Below are 21,512 nucleotides of genomic sequence, written 5' to 3'. Positions count from 1 at the left end.
TTCCTTGGCAAGAGCAAGGGCCTGAGTTCAATTCCTGGTTCTGAAAAAAAAAAAAAAAAAAAAAGGATAGGTTGAATTTTATTATTTTGTTTGGTCCCAATCACACTCACTTATGCCACTGAGCCATCTCCCCAGCCCTATCAGGTTGAATTTTAAAGTTTGATTGAATTGAAGTTAAGCAATTTTGCAAGAGTATATCCTGGGTGTGACTTGGTACTTTGTGAACCACACAAGTTGTTCTATTACTCATGCTAAACTTCATTCTAGGATTAGATGCTGACAACTTCACCCCCCTCAAGTTTTCCCTCTTTTTCTTTTTTTTTCTTCCTGGTATAAACAAACAAAAACAAAAATAGCATCTTCTCACAGTTGTGAGGGTTTTAAGTCTGAGATCAAACCGTGGCAGGATAGTGTCTCCTCAGCAGGTCTCTCTCCCTGGCATGCATGCTTGTCCAATTTCTCTTCTTCTGACCCTGGTCATTCTGGATTAGCACGTTTCCTATTGACCTGATTTCGAATTCACCACTTCTTTAAAGACCTTGTTTTTATTTATTTATTTATTTATATGTATTTAGTACAGGGTCTACAGGTTCTCACTACACAGATCAGACTGGTAGTGATCCTCCTGTTTTCAGCCTACCAAGCAGTGGGATTACAGGTACAGGCCACCACGCCCAGTCTCATTTACATCTCAGAGCACCCCAGGTGTGGTGCTAGCACGGCTTGCTGGGTACAGAACCCTGGCCGCTGTGCTCTGCCTAAGCAGGTCCTTTAATCCACTGAACTATCTGGCTGGCCCTAAGACCCTCTCTTTAAAGGTAAAGATTTAAATAAACAACTTTTCAGTGGTCACAGTTCAATTCATAAAACCTATAGAAAGTCCTTCCCAACCTTGTCATGGTCCAGTAAGTTTATATATCTAATCCCAGGAGAAAGTTAGTAGAATTCCAATAAATTAATTCATCTGCCACTTCAGTGCAACCCATGGTGAGTATAATGATACTAAGGCATATCTATAATTATGGGGAGCCAAGGGGCCCTGGGTCTAGCTAGAATGATGGCTAACTGGAACAAAGGCCTTGACCCAAGGCTGAAGCTGAGTTTTAGTCATGAAGAGGGGAGTGTCTTGGGGATGAGTGACTGTGAGAATGTCAGGAAGTACTCCAGCGCTGTGAGCTGGCCTAGGTAGGAGGGGAGACAGCACCTCTCTACTGTGCAGGGAGAGAGGTATGCAGAAAGCATAATCTGTGTATCACAGATTGGAGCAGTGTCTAGTGTTTAGGGGTTGGTGCTTCAGGTTTGATATGTAATCTTTATACCCTGAGACGTCATAGATTTTTTGTTTTGTTTTGTCCTGTCTTGCTTTTTTTTTTTATTTTTTATTTTTTTTTTAAATTTTTATTTATTTGAGAGAGAGAGAGAGAGAGAGAGAGAGAGAGAGAGAGAGAGAGTGGTGTGTGTGTGTGTGGCCAGCTCAGCCCACCAGGGGGCGAGGCTGGCTGGCATGTGGTGCTGGGGGATTGAACCGCGGTCCCTGATGCTTTGCTAAGCTTGTTCTGGGTAGGTGCTTTAGACCACTGAGCCATCTCTCCAGCCCTTGCTTTTTTTTTTTTTTTTTTTAAAATTTGGGCAGGGGAATTAGCTCAGTAGAATAAGTGCTTGCCTGGCAAGTGCAAGGGCCTGAGTTCAATCCCTGGTTCCACCAAAAAATAAATAAAATAAAAATTTATTTACTTATTTATTTGGCACAGGGTCTACAGGGTCTCACTATGATAGATTGGACTTGTAGTGATTCTCCTGTTTTCAGCTTCTCAAGTGCTGGCATGACAGGCACGCACTACCACGCCCAATCTCAATTGCTGTCTCAGAGCACCCGGGTTGTCTCAGCATCAAACCCCAGTCGCTGCGCTCTGCCTAAGCAAGTGCTCTAGTCTGCTGAGCTATCTGGCTGGCCCTTGTCTTGTCTTTTTGAGATAGGGTTTCACTCCGCAGTTCAGGCTGACCTTGAGCTCACTATGCAACTTAGGCTGGCCTCGAACAAATGATGTTCCTCTTGCCTTGCCCTCGGAGTGCTAGGATTACAGGTGTGTGCCACCATACCTGGCCCTTTCTTACAACTAGAGAAAATCTTCGAGGCTATTTCCCTCATGGGCAAGTGGCCCATGACCCCCTACAGAGCTGCATCCTCAGCATGAAACCCCTGTCTGCCCCAGGCTCTTTCTGCTTCGCCCGGCTTTGTCATTCAAAGCCACGGGTCTCCTGGTTATTTAGTAACTGCCTCAGGAGACATAACCAATTACAGAAAAAGAGGGAATTTTATTCTACTGAAACTATGTTATGGAAATATGCCTGTGTTTATTGTAGGTTTACATAGCCAAAAACTTTTTTACCCCTTTTTAAAAAAAATTTATTTGGTGCAGGGTCTCACTATGCAGCTTGGACTCATAGTGATTCTCCGGTCTCAGCCTCCCCAGCACTGGGAATACAGGCGTGCGCCACCATGTCCAGTTTCAGTGGCTGGCTCAGCACCGGGCAGGCATGGCATGTAGTACCAGGGACTGAACCCAGGTCCTTCTCCCTCCTTTTCCTCTTCTTCCTCTCCCTCCTCCTCCTCTTCTCCTGTCATCTTCCTGTGCCTCCACCCTTCTCCTTCTTCTTTTCCAGTACTAGGAGATTGAAGTCAGGGTCTCCACACTGAACTACACCTCCAGATCCCCCCACTCCTTTTATAATTTTTTGGTATTGTTATTATTATAATTATTATTATTAGTCTTTTTGAGAGAGGGCTTCACTATGCAATTCAGGCTGGAATTGAACTCAGTTTGTTGCCCAGGCTGCCCTTGTACTTACTGTGATTCTCCTGCCTCAGCCTCCCAAGTGCTAGGATTACAGGCATGCACCACCACACCTAGCAAAGACAAGTCTTATGTTGAATAATAACATAAATTTTTGAATAATAAATAAAACTTAGAATAACATCACATATTCTACCTTAGTTGACCCTCCTGAAATATACCTTTTAAAATTTATTAAATGTATTTAGTTGTTTCAGGGTCTCACTACAAAACTTGGACTCATGGTGATCTTCCTGCTTCAGCCTCCCCAGTGCTGGGATTACAGGTGAGCGCCTCCATGCTGGGACTCAGGCGGTCTACAGGGTGTTCAAGGTATCACTACTAGATCAGACTTGTAGTGATCCACTTGTTTTACAGGCTCCCAAGAGCTGGGATTACAGGCACACACCACCATGCCCAGTCTCAATTGCCATCTTAGTGCACCCCAGGGGCAGGGCTGGCAGGGCAGGCCCAGGGATCGAACCCCTGGCCCCTGAGCCTGCTTGCAGGCACTTTAATCTGCTGAGCTATTTGGCCAGCCCAAAGTTGAGATGGATTATTTGGGGGGGGTGCAGGGGGCTGACTCAGGCTGCCTTAAGCGTGGGTCTGGGGATCGAACCACGGTCCTCAGCACCTGACTGGGTTTGACAGAGCAGGCGCTTAAACAACTGAGCTAACCCACAAGCCCCTTGCTGAGCTATCTTGCTGGCCCCTGAAACATAGATTGATAAAATACTTTTAACTTTTTTCTTTGAATTCTGAGCTTCTACTACCTCCGTAGGCTTGGTGACCTGGGGTCTAGGGACAGAAGTGTCTTTCAGTGCACTATAGCTTATTTCCTAGAACCTGTAACTCCTGTAACTGACTTTCCACATTGAAAACCAGGATTCTGCAGCATCTACAGGCTTCGCTGGACTATGAGAGGGGAACATGGCACAAAGACATCCACGATTCCTGGAGGCCAAGCCAGGCCCCTGATTTCCCAGGAGAGGGCTGTGTCTTGCTTCACACCCTTGCAAGGATCCTAGCTGCGTGGCCACTTCTCTGTCCTTTTCCACTATAGCCAGAGCACAGGGTGCTCAGAGAGTGGAGCTGGGTGTGACCAGGCCTTCACATCCCTGCCTGTACAGGCAGGAGGGAGCTGAGCCACAGGAGTGTCTGTACACGGACACAGGCTGTTACCACCCTTCCTTGGTTGCTGTTGGCAAATGACGTAGGGCTGAAAATGTGGTGAACATTTAAGTTTTTTCTTTTTATGTTTCTTAGATACTTTCAAGTTGCTGGACACGATACCCAGTGACTGCAATTTAAAGGAGAAGAGATTTATTTTGGTTTGTGGTCACAATTGCTGATCAACTAATGCCAAGGAAGAAACAAGGTACAGAGGGGCCCAGCAGAGGAGAAGGTGCCCAACCCATGACAGCCAGGCAACAGGGAAGGGTAAGGGAAAAGGAGCCCCCTTCTAGGTGGCACCCCCAGACACCTACCTCCAACCAGCTCCTACCTCTTAGTAGCACTTTCAGCCATGAACTCATCAACAGACAAATCCACTTGTGAGTACAGTGCTCTAAGGTCCAATCACCTTCCAAATGTCCCATCTCTGAATACATGCGACACTGGGAACATTTCAGATCTAAATCATAACATTCTTTCCCATTTCATTATGCAAAATGCATTTAGTTCATCTCTAAGAGTTGCTGAACTTTTGAAAATTTCATTAGTGCTGAAAAATCCAGGTGCAAGTCTCCTCTGAGATTCAAGGCAAACTCTTAGCTGTGAGCCTCTACAAAAGTCAGAAAGAGGAGCTGAGGAGATAGCTCAGCAGTCTAAGTGGCTGCCTGGCAAGCACAAGGACCCGGGTTCCATCCCCTGCACCACATGCTGTACCACCGTGCCAGCCACCAAAACTGGGTGTGGTGGCACAGGCCTGTAATTCCAGTGCTGGGGAGGCTGAGACACAGCAAGACCCTGTAGCAAACAAATAAATAAATAAAAGATTCTTTTAAAAAAATCAGAAAGAGGGGCCGGGGAGATGGCTCAGTGGAGTAAGCGCTTCCCTGGCAAGCACAAGGGTCTGAGTTCAATCCCCGGTTCTGCCAAAAAAAAATAAAAAATAAAAAATCAGAAAGAAAGTTAAATGCTTCTAACATACACAGAGTGGACATTCCCATTCCAAAAGGGAGAAATATGGAGATAGAAGGATATTGGATCCAAGCAAGACCACAACCCAGCAGGGAAAACATTGAACCCTATAGTTCCCATGTCTAGTACCCAGGGCAAGTTGTAGCAAGTTATGGGCTCCAAAGGGCTCAGGTATGCTGGGCTATACTTGAAGCCTGCTGCTTTCCTCAGGGTACACTCCATGTTCCTGGCATCTCTAACTTCCTGAGTTCTCCACTTCCAAATTAATTTCTACAGCTTCAGACATTGCCTCTCAGGGCACAGTGCCTGGCCTTCTGAAATCTGGGTGGAAGCCTCTAGGACCCCATAACTCTTGCATTCTGTATGCCTATAAAACTAGCACCCCCCCCAAAAAAAAAAAACTAGCACCCAGTGGATGATACCAAGGTCTGCCATCAGCTAAAGCAGTAGCCAGGACCTCTTGGATGAAGGCTGCAGCTTTCTCTGAGCACCTGGATGGCTGAGTACTACGAACTGAGTGCCAGGAAAGCAATTTCCGAGGTGGCCATTTCCATGGAGACCAAGAGCTCTCTTCTCGTATGAAAACTTCGCTATTTTGCATTCTTTTTTTATGTATTCAGTACAGTACTCTTTGGAGTCCACAGAAGCTCTCCATGAATCTGTTTTTATCCTAATACTCAACAGACACAGTGGTTTGTCGAAAAGTTTCTTCATTGTCCTGAAAGTTGCAGTAAGAGCGCCTGCCCACTGCTAGACAGGATTTGCAGGACATTTCTTTGCAAATCTCCTCACACTCTGAGTAAGACTTCCAGACCTTATGTATTTAGTACAGGGTCTCATTACACAGATTGGACTCATAGTGATCCTCCTGTTTTCAGCCTCCCAAGCACTGGGATTACAGGCTTGTGCCACCACATCCAGTCTCAGTCGCCATCTCAGCACACCCTGGGGGTGGGGCAAGCACGCCAGGGATTGAACCCCAGTCTCTGTGCCTGGCTAAGCAGGTGCTTTAGTTCGCTGAGCTATCTGGCCAGCCCTTAGTTTTTTGTTTATTTTTTAAAGGTTTTTTAATAATGCTAATCTTTTAGCCATCATGGCCCCAACTCTGCAAGTGATTTCTGTTGAAACTGAAAACTTTTCACATCTTTTGGCTCTAATGTTTGCCCCCATTTTCACTGTAGAGCTGACCATATGTAGCCAGTAGGACCCATGCCACAGCTTGAACATTGGACTATTTCAAATTTCCTCTGCTAGTGTAATTAGCCCACCACCCCCAGTCTCAGTCTCCCATGAAGTTTCAGGATGTGAGCAAAATGTAGACAAATTTTCTGCCCAAGCATAACATCTAGTTCAACTGCCAGTGAAGTCTTTGCTCCCACTGAAACCTTCTGAGCTCACTCTTTACTGCCTGCTTTCTATTAACATTTTGGTCTTCTATCAATTCTGACCAGAATCTCTCACCAAGTTCAGCTTCCAGCATTCTAGGACTTTTCTAGCTGATATCTCAAAACCCTTTCAAATTCTTCCTGTAAACAAGTTCCAAAGACTTCTGAGCCACATGGTGTGCTTCAAGCAACCCCAACGACCCCACTGTTGGTGTAATTCATTGGAAATATTTATGTTGCAACCTCCTCGAGGACAAGATGACAGGGGACAAACTTTCTCTAGTCCTTTACACTGACTCCAAGCAGCCCCTGCCTCTTTGGAGTCCACAGAAGCTCTCCACAAGACTGTTTTTATCCTAATACTCAACAAACACAGTGGTTTGTGGTTTGTAGGAAAGTCTCTTCATTGTTCTGAAAGTTGCAGTAAGAGCTCCTGCCTGCTGCTAGACAGGGTCTGCAGGACGTTTCTTTGCAAATCTCCTCACACTCTGAGTAAGACTTCCAGCCAGGGTGGTGGGCATACGTGTAGTTCCAGGAATCTGGAGGCTGAAGCAGAAGGATTGGCCCAAATCTGAAGCTAGCTTGGGCTGCATAGAGAGTTCAAGGCCAACCTGGACTACTAGTGGGATCCCATCTTTTAAAAAAAAGAAAAAAAAATGGCTAGGGAGATAGCTCAGTGGTCTAAGCGCCTGCCTGGCAAGCACAAGGACCCAGGTTCTAATCTGTGGTATTGCCTGCCATGCCAGTCCTGGAACTCCCACTCAACCCAGGCAGCTGGCATGCAGCTGTAGTCCCAGCTTTGAGGAAGCTGAGACAGGAGGATTACAGAGTTCAAGCTGTATAGCAGACCCTGTACCAAATTAATAAATATTTTTTTAAAAAGAAAAAAAAATTGAAAAAGAATTTCTTCCTGACAGAGTCCTAGAATTCACATAATGGTAGAGAAAGCTTTTGCAAGTTTTTTTCCTTCAAACTTGGGTTGATTTTTCCCTCTGGCATCTCTTTTCTAAGGATAGTCTCTCTGACAGAGGAAACAGAAACAATACAAATTGTGATGAGTTCTGCTTTCTCTACACACCCACTAACCTGACAACACTGACCACAAGCAGCAGCTCCCTTTTTAGCTTTGAAAAATGACTCTCTGAAGCCCCATGCCAACCTCAGTTCCCGCGCAGATTTCACTTTCTCAGAAGCACCTCAGACTTCCATTCTCCAATTATGCGACCCCAGTTGTACTTAGATTCACTTTCTCTTATAGCCTAAGGAATATGTGATGAGGAAATTTCTAAGTTGTTTTGTTTTGAAAACATGGTCTTAAAAGTAGTCCAGGCTGGCCTCAAGCTCACATTATCCTTCTGCCTCAGCCAGTGCTGGGATTATAGGTATAGACCTGGCAGGAAGGGTTTCTTTCTTTCTTTCTTTTTTAAATTTTATTGAGAAACAAATAGCAATAAGACAGTTTCAAAACTGATTAATAGGACAGTTTCTTTTTTTTCTTTTTTTTTTTTTTTTTTTTTTTTTTATTTGAGAGAGAGAGAGAGAGAGAGAGAGAGAGAGAGAGAGAGAGTGTGGTGTGTGTGTGTGGCCAGCTCAGCCCACCAGGGGGCGGGGCTGGCTGGCATGTGGTGCTGGGGGATTGACCGCGGTCCCTGATGCTTTGCTGAGCTTGTTCTAAGTAGGTGCTTTAGACCACTGAGCCATCTCTCCAGCCCCAATAGGACAGTTTCGATATCAATATATTGTACATTGTTATCTTCTTAGTGGTTATCCATAGTACAAGAAGCAGACAGGATATCTTATCCAAACACTATTAGTACACCTTTTTCTTCTCATTGAATTAAGTGAAAGTAGCTGTATATCTATCCTATTTTGTATGTATAAATACAAAATGATTTTTCCTTTGTATCCCCTTTTTTTGTTTAGTCCTGTCAGAGGTGGGTATTCTATTGGCATCTAAATACTACAGGTGCTTGAATCTAGTAAAACAAACCAACACTGTCTAGCAGTCTATAATAGTAGTGGGCTGGGCCGGGGAGATGGCTCAGTGGAATAAGCACTTCCCTGGCAAGCGCAACGGCCTGAGTTCAATCCCCGGTTCCACAAAAAAAAAAAAAAAATAGTAGTGGGCTATCCTCAGAAGTTATTGACTTGAGCCTTTTACAGCTCATCATATTAATATGAATTTACTTTATATACCTCATTTTTATACTTTTCTACTGAATGGTTAAGACCAAGATAAAGCAAGACTTATGTGACAAGAAATGTAACTTTTGTATCTGATAAGGTCAGTCAAGTACCCTCAGGATTTATCTTGTAGCCCTGTACCGCACTTTGTAGATCCTTTGTCAGTGTCATCCATGAGGATGAGTCACGGCCATTGCTTGACCAATTTGCTCTCTGTGAAAGCCTGAGAGAATGTTTTTCTCCATGTGACTGACTCTCCCCAGGCACACTATACATCATTGATCACATTCCCCTGTGGCTCCATAATCTCCTTGATCAGAAAATTTGGAGCACAACTGAGTTACAAGATGTTACAGTACAGGTTCTTCTATGTCCCGAGTCTTCACTGACCTTGAAAGGCTAGGGCCAAAATGTTGGCTGACATTGCAGCCCTTTCTTTTCTCCAATTTTGATCTGCTAACTTAGGTTGTTAAGAGAAGCTTATTATTAACCTGCAATATATGCTGTTCGGTTTACTCTGTCTAAATATCAAACATCTTTGGCATATCATGGAACAGGTATTTTCCATCAAATATTGATATGTTGACCTTTAAGTCCTTACAGAATATGAAGGAAAAATAATTTTAAAAAACTAGAGATAAGCATTTACATATTTTTGCAAAGAAGTTTAGAAATCTAACCATATACAGAATTGTAACAGGACAGACCTGTGACATTTTTTTTCTTATTCTTGAGTCTTTTTTTTTTCATTTAGTACCCTTTTTTTTTAAAGAAAAAAATAAAAATAAAAACCCCTTTACTTGAGAGACAGTATGGCAATAATTGGCATGTCATGACAAGAAGAACATATTTAGAAGACCAGGATGACAGGCACTCCAAGCGTGATCCCTCCATTACACATCGCCTTCCTCAGTGCAGCCGCCTAGCTCACAGGCACCAGCATACAGTTAGTCAGGGTGAGAATCTCCCCAGCCAACCACTAGTCTCAAAAACCTGCTGATGTCCCCCAGCATCACTGCCCCACCCATCTTGTGCGTACAAATGAATGGCTTTGCCCCTGTTGTGTTTCCCAGTTTTTCTCCTTGCCCACTCCTCATTGTTCAATCCTCAAGTTCTCACTTGCCTTTTATTTGTGTTATACCTTTCTATATGTAATTCCTCTTTTGAGTTCTTTTTTTTATTTTTTTAATTTATTTATTTGTGTGTGTGTGTGTGTGTGTGTGTGTGTGGCCAGCTCAGCCCACCAGGGGGCAGGGCTGTCTGGCATGTGGTGCTGGGGGATTGAACCACGGTCCCTGTGTTTGTTAAGCTTGTTCTAAGTAGGTGCTTTAGACCACTGAGCCATCTCACCAGCCCCTTGAGTTCTTATACTAGGGAGACAATACAATATTTACACATGTGGGTCTGGTTTATTTCACTTATGAGTATATCTTTAAGTGGCATACACATAATATGAAGGCTTTGAGTTTATCATTCTTTATAGCTGAGTAATACTCCATTATACAAAAGTACCACATCTTTTTCAGTCATTCCATATGTGATGGGCATCTTGGTTGTTTCCAAGATCTGACTATCACACATTGTGCTGCTATAACATAGGTACGCATATATCACTATGATATGACACTTTCAGTTCCTCCGGGAAAATTCCCAGTAGGCGGATAGCAGACTTGAATGGGATTTCCAGTCCTAGTTTTTTAAGGAGTCTCCACACTGATTTCCATAATGGTTGCACCAGTCTACACTCCCACCAGCAGTGGAGAAGAGTTCCTTTTTCCCCACAGCCTCTCCAACATCTGTTGTTGACTGATTTCTTTATGATAGCCATTCTTTCTGGGGTGAGATGGTATTTGTGTTGTTTTAATTTGCATTTCATGGGTGGCTAGTGATGAGGAGCATTTTTTCATATATTTATTCACTTCTTTAATTTCGTTCTCTGAGAAGTGTGTATTCATCTCAGATGCCCCACGAGAGGTTTCTTTTAGCTTCTTTCCTTTTGCTACTGACTTGAGATCCCACAGGCAAAGGGAATGTTCTTAGGGACTAAGGGCTGGAGTGTAGCTCAGTGATAGAGCCTCTGGGTCTGACCCTTAGCACTTAAGAAAAAGAGAAAAAGGAAGAGAGGGAGGAAGAGAGAGAAAAGAAAGAAAGAAAGAAAGAAAGAAAGAAAGAAAGAAAGAAAGAAAGAAAGAAAGAAAGAAAGTTCTTAAACTCTTTGGCATCTTCCCAAGGCGTGACACTATAATATTTTCTCTGAATTGTTAAAATCTGGTAAACAGATCTAACTGCCCTGCCATTTCTCTCTGTCTGAAACTTGAAGAGGTCAGTTGCTTGCTCCCGAGTTTCCGGTCACTTCCACTGTGCCAACCAATTCCTCCTTTTGGCCAAATTTAGGTGCAGAGTGCAGTTCCCCTTCTTACTTCCCCTGCTCTCCAGGAGACACAGAAGCTCACGCCTCTTGGGCCCTCATCACACGGAAGGCACTACGTGGAGAGCGAGTGGCTCAGGACCTGTGGTTGCCAGCAGCAGAGACTGGCTGCGCCAAGCTGAGCAAGAGACGCTGTCCCGAGCCAGGTGTGGAGGCGCACGCCTGAAATACCAGCACCTAGGAGCTCAGGCAGGAGGACTGCTGCAAGTTCAAGATCAGCCTGGGCCACAGAGTGAGTGCAAAGCCAGTCTGGACTGCAGATTGAGACTGTCTCAAAAGAAACACAAAGGAGAGATGCTGTCTGGAGAGGACTGGGTGATGCCAGGGAAGGTCGACGTGCCAGCTAAGTGACAGGGCAGCACCCAGAAGGTGGCCAGCTGTCATCACAGTCATGCTCACACTAGGGAACAGCCTGAGACAAAGGCCTGTATCACAGTGACTGCTGATCACTGTCCATAGCACTGCTGCCAGGTGACATCAGAGGCTGTCCCCCCCGCCCCCGTGCTGGTCGCTATAGCTCTTGGTGAATCATCAGATGGTGGAGTCTGAATTAAGCAACCACACCCTAATTTCCAAGGGGTACAATGCATTTGTTCTTTTTTTCTGTAATTAGTAGAGGGTCTGCAGGGTCTCACTACACAGATCGGACTCGTAGTGATCCTCCTGTCTTTCAGTCTCCCAAGCGCTGGGATTCCAGGCGCACACTACCACACCCAGTCTTCTTTGTTTTCTAAACAGGGTCACACTGTGTGGTCCAGGCTGGCCTCAAACTCACTATGTGAGCACCACCACACCCAGCTAGTACTCTATTCTTTTTTATAGTCAAATACTATTCCACTACAGTGGAGACATAGCTTGCTGGTTATATCTGAATCTACCTGTGTGCCTTCAACCACTCATGGGTAGAAAATACACACATATTCTTAAATTACACCTGTGTGAATACAGATTGACTGTTTTCCTTGTCACTGTTCGCTAAATAATCTAAGAACTATTTACAGAGTATTTGTGTTGTATTAGGCATTAAAAGCAATTGAGAGATGACTTAAAGGATACAGCAGGTTAGGTTACATGCCAAGGTGATGTTTAACATAAAGGACTTGTGCATCTGGGGGTCTTGGCATTAAAGAGGGTCCTGGAGCAGTTTCCCTGAGGATGCAAGGGACACTGGACTGTATTTCACCATTGGGCAGTTGATGATATGTAGGGTGGTTCCATTTTCTGGCTGTCATGAATGTGCTACTATGAACATCTGTGCCAGGTTTTTTTTTTTGGTCAGCTCAGCCTTCCCTGAGGGCGGGGCTGGCGCAGCATGTGGTGCTGGGGACCGAACTGCGGTCCCTACGCGCTGACCTAAGCTTGCCTAAGCAGGTGCATTAAACTGCTGAGCTATCTTACCAGCCCTCTGCCAGGCTTTTGTGTGAGCTTGTTTTCATTTCTTCTGGGGAGCATCCTAACTCCCATCCTGCTTACCAAAGTTTCTGCCCCCTTGAAATTCTCACCCACTGCATATTTGGGCCCTACTTTCTCCACAACTTTGCCCCATTTGTTGTTGTCTGACATTTTGGTTCTAGCCTTCTTATTGGCCGTGAAGTGGCATCTTGTAGTAGTGTGATTTCATTTTCCCAGTGGTGAACAACATTAAGCATCTTTTCATGTGCTTATTGGCCACTGGCAGATCATGTAGAAAAATGGTGAGGGCCTTCACCTTTTTTTTTTTTTTTTTTGAGCTGGGGTCCCAATATGCAATCTAGGCTGACCCTTGAACCCTCCAGGCAGTCTGGCACACAGTGATGGCAGAAAAGGAAGAAAAACAAAAAAGCAGGTCTAGGGATGGGGAAATGGCTCAGTAGAATAAGCGCTTGCCTGGCAAGCGCAAGGGCCTAAGTTTAATCCCTGGTTCCGCCAAAAAGCAGGTCTTAAAGCATGTGCTCATGGGCTTCCTTGTGTCTTCTTTGTCACCGTTTTCGCTGCTCACCAGAACTCAGGGCACTCTCACTCTGGGTATAGGCTGCTGGTGACTCAGTCACTCTCAGGAAGGAGGCCCTGTGCTTGGAGACAGTTTCCACTGTGACTTGAGGACTTTACTTCCCAGGAATCAACTTTCGGGAAGAGTTAGGTGGGCATTTTCCCTAAGTAGAGAAGGTAGGTCGGATAGGTGGGCCTCATCACTATTTGGGGAGATTTGGGGAGGTGAAATTGATCCCTTGGCTGGGAGGACTGGAGCCCTGGGTCTTGGGGCAGGGACAAGTGGCACCATGTTGTTTGACCTCTGTAACCATGGTGAGAAGCCATAAAAAAGAGTCTCTCCCAAGGTCAGTGAAGACTCAGGATATACTAAACAAAAAAAAACGGGATACAGGGCCGGGGAGATGGCTCAGTGGAATAAGGGCTTCCCTGGCAAGCGCAAGGGCCTGAGTTTAAGCCCCGGTTCCACCAAAAAAAAAAAAAAAAAAAAAATACGGGACACAAAGGAAGGACCATTTTGTACCTGTATATGCAGAATAGTTAGGATAGATATACAGCTACTTTCACTAAATTCAATGAGAAGAAAGATGTGTACTAATAGTGTTTGGACAGGATATCATGTCTACATCTTGTACTATGGATAACCACAACGAAGATAACAATGTACAGTGTATTAATTATTGAAACTGTCCTATTAATCAGTTTTGAAACTGTCTTATTGCTATTTGTTTCTCAATAAAAGAAAAGAAAAGAAAAAAAAAAGAGGTCTTTCTAGAGTATCAACGGGTAGAAACCCAGCTCAGAACTAAACTGGTAACAATTGGCTCTGAGAGGCTCCTCTTTCTCCGTATGTTGATGTGAGAAAAAAAGATTACTCTCTGCTTCCGCCCCCACCCAGCTTGCGGCTAAACTGCCTTAACTGCCAATCAAACCCACACTTCCCACCATGCCTTGCAGCCCAAGTTCCTGCTGATGTTCTACTCCCCAGTTGAGGGTGCTTTAGCCATCCCCCACCTCCCAGGTCCAGGGCAAGCATCCTGCAGGCCCTAGGCCCCACCTCTCTGCAAACTGCACCCGATACAAAAGCCAGGGCCCCTGCATCATCCTGGGAGGTGGGGGATGTCGAGCAGAGCAAGCTCCCCTCCACCTTCCTTCCCCCATCAGACTCCCCAGAGGCGTCCCTCCACAGTCTCATCTGTGCCTTGTAGTGCCCTTGGGTGTTGCTGGGTGGGCAACATATTTGTGAGCTTTGGAACCCGGCTGTGTGCAGTGTGCACCCTGCCACTGCCAGGCCCCTCTGGTCTGTTGCCAACACTTCCTCCTCTCCCTCCTATTTCCTCACTTCTCGGGAACCTTCAGCTGACCTCAGCCTGTACCCCACCCTGTTCCAGGAACCACCATTCCTCTTCTGCTTCGTTTTCCTCCCTGAGGGCTTGGAGTGTCCTCCACCCTGCCAAGGCAAGGAGGCTTTGTGAAGGCTAAAGCCCATTTCATAAGCACTGAGCCCCACATCCACTCACCTCCCTTGGCCTCTTCTGCCGGGGAGATGATGCCTATCTGGCGCTTCTCCTTTTATAGAAGATAATTTCATTCTGCATGTTGGGCTCTCCGTTAACTGATTTTCTGCTTATCTTCTCCCTTTCTCCTTTTCCCCTTCTTCATCTTCTTGTCCATCTCTTCCTCCTCTTCTGCTTTTTTCTTCTTTGTTTTGTTTTGATGGGACAAGGATTTTATTAATTACCCGGCTGCCCTGGCACTCCTGGCTTTAAGCGATCCCCTGGGCTTTAGCCCTCAACCTTTCCAGGGGCTGGAACCACACTGTTGGCTCAATGGCCACGATTCTTGAAAGTGCAGCCATCCTTCCGTTTTCCCTTCAGCATCCTCATTTACTAATTGGCCAGTGTGTGTACCTTGCCTCCCGAGCCCTCCACTCTGCTGAAACTGCTCTTTGTAAGACCATCACCCTTCTGTCTGTCCACCAAACCATGCAGTCTACAGCAGGTTTCTATGACTCAGTGGTCAGCTCAGGGACACAGCCCTGACAGGTGAGGCTCTTTCCTTGGGAGCTCACAATTTAGTGGGGGGTGGTGGTGGTGATAATTAGCAAGTAGATAATAAAATACCAAGCACTGAAACAAGTGAAAATACAGGGAAGAAAAGCAAACTAGGAAAGCAAATGACAGGTGTGGCTTTAGGTGCATGGTCAGGGAGGACATGACCCTGAAGCAGAGGCCTGGTGGAGACTCAGGGGAAGGGGGGAAGGAGGTTCCAGCCTGGGAAGGAGCAAATGGCACGTGCCCGAGACAGGAGCCTGCCAGGCTTAAGGGGCTGCAAGGACTTTGGGGGTGGGTGAAGGAGTAGGGTGGGCGAGGAGGAACGTGGTGGGTGTGAAATGAGAGGGGCATGGGAGGGATGTGGTCTTAAGGCCTTGAGCCCATGGTAAGGGCTCTGGTTCACATCTGTGAGTCACAAAAAGGGACTTCTCAGTTACCAAAACTTGACTTCCCAAATCCTTAAGCTCTCCAGCTGCTTCACAGCAAGTGACACTAGCCTTTGTTCAGTTAAAAAATCTTGGAGAGCGTGTGAGATCAGGCCTGTAATCCCAGCACTTGGGAGGCTGAAGCAAGAGGATCATGACGAGTTCAAGGCCAGCCTGAACTATACAGCAGGACCCTATAAAAAGAAAGAAAGAAAGAAAGAAAGAAAGAAAGAAAGAAAGAAAGAAAGAAAGAAAGAAAGGAAGGAAGGAAGAAAGAAAGGAATCTTTTCTCACTTCTATTAGGTGGTAGACTAAGGACTGCTTGGGAAAGCACACAAATGTGACAAACCATTTTCCAAGGCTGCCAGCAGCCAGTGTCTTGGAAGCAAGGCAGAACCGTAACAGATGGTGGTGACCCCCCCCACACACACACACACCGCCCCCAAGAGCCGTGAACAAAGTCCTGGCGGAACACAAGGAACCATCATCTCTCCTGAAGTTTCCTGGATATGGCTGTGTCCTGATCACTCACTTTCCCCATCTCTCCTTCAGTTTCTGATCCACTCAGGCACATCCCTGAGAGCACAGATCAGGCCTTCCAGAACATTCTGCCTGACATCTCCAGCCAGTGTGTGCTCCTCTATCCACCCAGCTCCTGCACCTTGTTCCTGGTGTCCATGACTCCCAACCTCTCCTCCCTGTCCCCAGCTGTGGTTGGGTATATGGGCCTCTTCCCTTATCACCCTGCCACCAGCTGGGTCTTGGCACCAACATCTCTTGGTATCTTGTCATCTTTGACCATCATGATACAGTCAGTGTTTCCAGAAGAGGAAGAGGCAGTGTCCCCACAGGGGTCAGCTGCTGGTGTTAGAGGCTGAGGAGGCCATGAGTGACAGAGCCAGAGCACCCCTACCGCCAGATAGCTGGAGGACAGGCATGAGCCTGCTGGGAAGGCCCATCTGCCAAGCCCTCCCCTCATGTTGCCCAGAGCTCAGGGGTCTTGGCACTGACACCTAAGCTTTCCCAAGATTGGCACTGTGAGGTGTTGAGTGTTGCCCATGTGGGCGGTGGCCTCTATTCTTTCCGGTTTTGATTTTTGGTTCTTGAAACTCCATTCCAAATGAGGGAAATGAAACTACCGAAGCCTCCCCCCTCATGTGGGGCAAGAGCATGATGGAGTCCCAGCGAGGGCCCCAAAGGAAATCCCCTCCCTGTCATGTGCTGGGGCTGGGAGAAGCAGAGGTGGCACTAGCTCACAGCTCAGCCAACCCAGTCACCAAAGTGCAGGCCCAGAAGGAATGACTGCCCTGTCTGTGCCAGGCTGAGTACCCTGGGCTGGGTGGGCAACTCTGGAGCAGGAGTTAGAAGGGCATGACCTTGGCCTCAGAGTTCCCTTTGGAGCCTGAGGGGCCCAACAAGCAACCAAATATCAGGATGCTGTGGCGCACACTTGTGATCCCGGCACTTGAGGGACTGGCGTGGGAGGCTGGCCAAGAGTTTGGGGCCAGCCTGGACTACAAAGTAGAGTTCAAGACTAGCCTGATATCTGTCTCAAAAAAAAAAAAAGACAAAAAATTTAGTTTAAGAAAGAAAAAAGCCTCAACAGGCAGGTCCCAGAGAGTCATGGCTAGGGTGGGTCTAGCGCCTTTCTTCCCCTCTTTCCTCTTATTCATTGGGCCTCTTACGCACATCGGACAGTCTGATTTTTGGAAACAGTACATGATCCCTTTCCTCAGAAGTAGAGAGCATAGTCGGGGAAACAAGACAGAAATTCAAAAATTTTGAGACAGGAGGATCATTGCAAGTTTAAGACTAGCTTGGGCAGCATAGAGAGACCCTATCTCAAAAAGACCAAAAAAGCCTTGACACAAATGTCACCTTGAGGCAGGGGATAGGGCCAGGGAGATAGCTAAGTGGCATAAGTGTCTGCCTTGCAAGGACAAGGTCTGGAGTTTGATCCTTGGTATTAAAAAAAAAAAAAAGGCAGTGGATGTTGCAGATGAAATGAAGCCCCATGTGTTCAGAGGAGGAGGGACTGGATTCTGGGAGGGGGAGGGGCTGGGTAGACAAAAGAAGCGAGGGGGGGGAGGGTTGCATAGGGTGGGGGGTGACATAGGGTGGAGCGCTCTGCCCTGCAGCTCAGAAGCTGGGGTATGTGGGGGGTGGGGTGGGGGACCTAGAGGGAGATGCACCAGCCAGGCAGGACACCCAGCTTGTGTTGAACAGCAGTGCTCTGATCCCTGCATTGGCCACACAGCCAAGAGGGGGGATGGGAACTCCTGGAGCATCGGAGGAAGGTTGTTTTTGGCTCCAAGGCTTAGGGTCCCATCCACAGAGCAAGCTTGGGGTACAGAGCGATGGGCACTAGCTGGCTGACTACATAACCAACCACTAAGACCCTTTGCTTTTTATTTTCCCACAGTATTGAGGATTGAACCCAGGGCCTTCACACTGAGCTACATCTCCACCCCTTTTTATGTATTTTTAAATTTTCGAGACAGGGTCTCACTGCTGGGAATGCGCCTGGGATGAGCTTGAATTTGATTCTCCTTCCTCAACCTCCCAGAGTTCTAGAATAAAAGCCATGAACCACCATGTCTGGGTAGACCACAGGTTTTGAAAGTTTTCTGATGGTAACTATAGCCGCCTTTCTTGTTCTTTTTTTTTTTTTGCGGAGCCAGGGATTGAACTCAGGCCATTGTGCTTGCCGGACAAACACTTATTCAACTGAGCTATCTCCCCAGCCCCCGCCTTTCTTGAAAGAAATCTTATAGAGAACTCATATAAAAGCTATAACAAAGGACGAAGCGGGGAGAGAACTCAGGTACCCACAAGGAACTCCTAAACCTGCAGAATCAGAGTTTCTTTCTTTCTTTCTTTTTTTGGCAGAACCAGGGATTGAACTCAAGCCCTTGCGCTTGCCAGACAAGTGCTTATTCTACTGAGCCATCTCCCCAGGCCCCCAGAATCAGAGTTTAAAAACAGCCAGGTAAGGGGTACAGAGGCAAAGCACGAAGGGATTCTAAGAAGGGAGTGAGGTGACACCCTTTAGACTGATGGCAGTGGGTTCTGGATGGGGGTCAACATTCGAGAGGGACAAAAGGGGCAGGGAACCAGTTTAAGGAAACTACTGAAATGGTCTAGACACAAGTTGGGAGGCATAAACCCAAGCATAGCGAGTAGTGTTGGACTCAAGAAACATCTCTGGCTGGGTGTGGTGGTGCATGCCTGTGAGCCTTTACTTAGGAGGCTGAAGCAGGAGGAACTCTGCAAATTAGAGGCCAGCCTGGGTCATGTATCAAGACCCTGTCTTAAAAAAAAAAAAAAAAAAAAAAAAAAAAAAAAAAAAAAAAAAAGCACACGAGAGACATTTGTGAGTTGGAATCAGCAGGAACTGGTGACCAACTGGTGAATGTGAGGAGTTGAGCTCACTTGGGATTTACTGTGTTGAGGTGACTCTGGGATATCTAGAAGTTGAGTGACCAGCAGACAGATGATAAGCAAACATCTGAATATTCTCCCAGGGGATGGAATTCCAGAGCTAGAGATTCAAATCTGGGAGTCAGGGCCGGCGAGAGAGCTTAGGCAAGCGCAGGGACCGGGGTTGCATCCCCAGCACCACATGCCTTGCTGGCCCTGCCCCTGGGCATGCTGAGAGGGTCACTGACACCAGGCATGGTGGCTCATACCTGTAATCCCAGTGCTAGGGAGGCTGAAAACAGGAGGATCACTATGAGTCTGAGCTGCATAGTGAGACCCTGTGCCAAATACTTTTTTTTTTTTTTTTGTGGAACCAGGGATTGAACTCAGGTCCTTTCGCTTGCCAGGCAAATGCTTATTCCACTGAGCTATCTCCTCAGCCCCACCAAATATATTTTAAAATCTGGGAGTCATCAGCATATTACTGGACACTAAAGACACAGAAGAGAAGCAGAGGTCATATCTCCGCAAAAGGAAACAGGCCAGTCAGAACGGACGACTGTGACAAATTCTTTTTGCATGGTTTGTTTGTTGGGGCCATCAGGGCCACCTGGACAGGAGCCTGTTCCAGGGAACAGAGGCTTTGTTCCAGCTGGGCAAGAAGGACACATTCCTGTTCTCTCAGGACAGATGCCACAGAGGCACAAACCACCTGGCTACAAGAGGGTGACCCAGCCAGGTATGGCAGTGCACGCCTGTAATCCCAGAATTTGGGAGGCTGAGGCAGGAGGATCACTGAGTTTGAGGTCAGTCTGGGTTTGAATGAGACTGACCTCTTGTCTCAAAAATAAAAGTGACCTAACCCTGGGACATCCCTGACCTCTGGGAGAGGCAGAGAGGGCTGTCTCTTCAGGCTCCTGGCTATCTGTCCTTCTCCAGCCAGGGGAAGACGCTTCTTGAAAGCTGCTCTGAGGACCCTCGCGAGGGCTGTATTGCTGATCACGCTGGTAGGGCCTCGGGACACCTGGGGTAGCTGGAGCCCTGGCTGCGACAGCCAGCCACTGAGTGCTGCTGGGTTTTACTTTTCTTTTTTCTTCCTTCTCCTTCCCGCTCTTCCTCTCTCCCACCTTTTTGCTTCCTTTCTTTTTCCCTTCACACTTTCCCTCCTTCCTGTGCCCCTCTTCCATTGCTGACCCGTAAGAGACCAGTAATGACAACCGCCTGAGGGCACAGACGGACCACGAGCGCAGGCCCGGCACAGTAGCGGGGTCTCCCCGCTCCCACGTTCGTCCAGCGTGCGGCCAGCCAGGAGCCTGGGGTCACAGGAAGGCTCAAGCTGCCACCCCCAACCCAGCGGCAGCGGGCGCCACCTCCGGGTGACCCGGCGCGCGCCGCATCCCCTGCTGAGTCGCCACTGGGCTCCATGTGACCTGTTTCCGTGCTTCCTTCCGCAAGCGTTAAAATAGCCGGCGGCCGCTCTGCGGGAGGCGAGGAGCGGGAGGCGGCGGCCGAGACGATGCGCCCCGCGGAGCCGGAGCCGCGCGCGCTCGCGGCCGTGAGTGCGGGTGCGGGGGTGGGCTGGGCTGCGACGCTGGCTGGTCTTGGGCCGCAACTTGTGCGTGGGCGCAGCCGGGGCTGTGGCGCTGTCCCAAGACCCCGACGCGCGACACGGGGGCGTGGGTTGTTGAGTCCTCTTACCTGGATTAGCACCCCAGGCTCGTGCTGAGGTATCCGACCACGTGACCCGGGCCTGGGTGACCCCAGACCACCACCACCGCGTGCATGGGTCCTGGGCAGGGCCGCTGGGGTTACTGAGACCCGTCGCTAAGTGTCAGAGGAAGGTTAGCACTCAAGCTGTTTTGTTTGTTTTTCCATACAGGGTCTCACTGTGTAGCCCAGGTTGACCTTGAACACTACCTGTAGATTCAGGCGGGCCTGAATCTCAGGATCCTCCTGCCTCGGCTTCCTTCCAGAATGCTGAGCTACAGGTGGGGCCAACTAGCCTTCCTGGAACTCTGGCTCTTTGGACTCTTTTTCTAGGGCTCTTCAGAAGTCTTCCATGCGGCCTTTCCATGCGGGTTGGATGCTAGGGTTAACATTGTTCCCCTTGTACCCAGGAACTGGGCAGGAAGGAGTTGGGGGCGCTGTGTCACCGGGGAAAGGAGGTGAACACGTGTGCTGGGATAGCCTGGGGTGGGGTGGCTGAGGTCAGGATCAAAGAACAGGGCCCTGGACAAGACCGATGGTGGGCGCTTCTTGGGAGAGTGAGGGGACCCCACAGGGCACCACCTGTTAGGAACTGGGAGGCAGAAGCTTTCAGTTGAGGGCCCTGACCCGGCGGATTTCCTGTGCAAAGAACCTCGCTCTAGGAACATGCAGGGCCCCTGCTGCAGTGCTTGCTGGGCGTCAGAGCCTGGAGACTTTCTCTTCTCACAGACCCCATCGACTTCAACACGTGTCTGGGAGTCCGCAAAAGGATTAGGTCACTGTTGGCCTGGGGGAACCCTAGATGCCTATCTTCAGGCATTAAAAATAAAACCCAAAACTCCTCTTCAGAGAGAGGAAGGTGCTTTCATCTGGTGCACCCGCGTGGGAACTTCGCGAGCCCCCTTTGGAAATTGGGCTCCCCGGGGTCTTCGTCTAGAGGCCTGGGCCAAACGCCCTGACCGTCT

The 21,512-nt window shown here is 47.7% G+C and overlaps 2 protein-coding genes across 3 annotated transcripts in view; both read left to right on the top strand.

Annotated features, from left to right (window-relative positions):
* Fbxo45 (F-box protein 45) overlaps positions 1-4,883 on the top strand; it is a 37,953-nt gene extending 33,070 nt beyond the window's left edge. Inside the window, exon 4 of the transcript XR_002818804.1 lies at positions 4,856-4,883. The gene's annotated coding sequence lies outside the window, so the exon portion shown is untranslated. The remainder of the gene's footprint in view (positions 1-4,855) is intronic.
* A 15,434-nt stretch (positions 4,884-20,317) lies between these two features.
* Positions 20,318-21,512, top strand: part of Nrros (negative regulator of reactive oxygen species) — a 22,338-nt gene continuing 21,143 nt past the window's right edge. Inside the window, exon 1 of one of the 2 annotated variants that reach the window (XM_004644544.2) lies at positions 20,318-20,395. The gene's annotated coding sequence lies outside the window, so the exon portion shown is untranslated. Of the gene's footprint in view, positions 20,406-21,512 lie in introns of both variants that reach the window. The other variant, XM_023704726.1, reaches the window with a different exon arrangement.

Source organism: Octodon degus, unplaced genomic scaffold (assembly GCF_000260255.1).
Source record: "Octodon degus isolate 3935 unplaced genomic scaffold, OctDeg1.0 scaffold00203, whole genome shotgun sequence".
NCBI classification, from domain to species: Eukaryota; Metazoa; Chordata; class Mammalia; order Rodentia; family Octodontidae; genus Octodon; species Octodon degus.
This window is presented reverse-complemented; position numbering and strand designations above follow the sequence as displayed.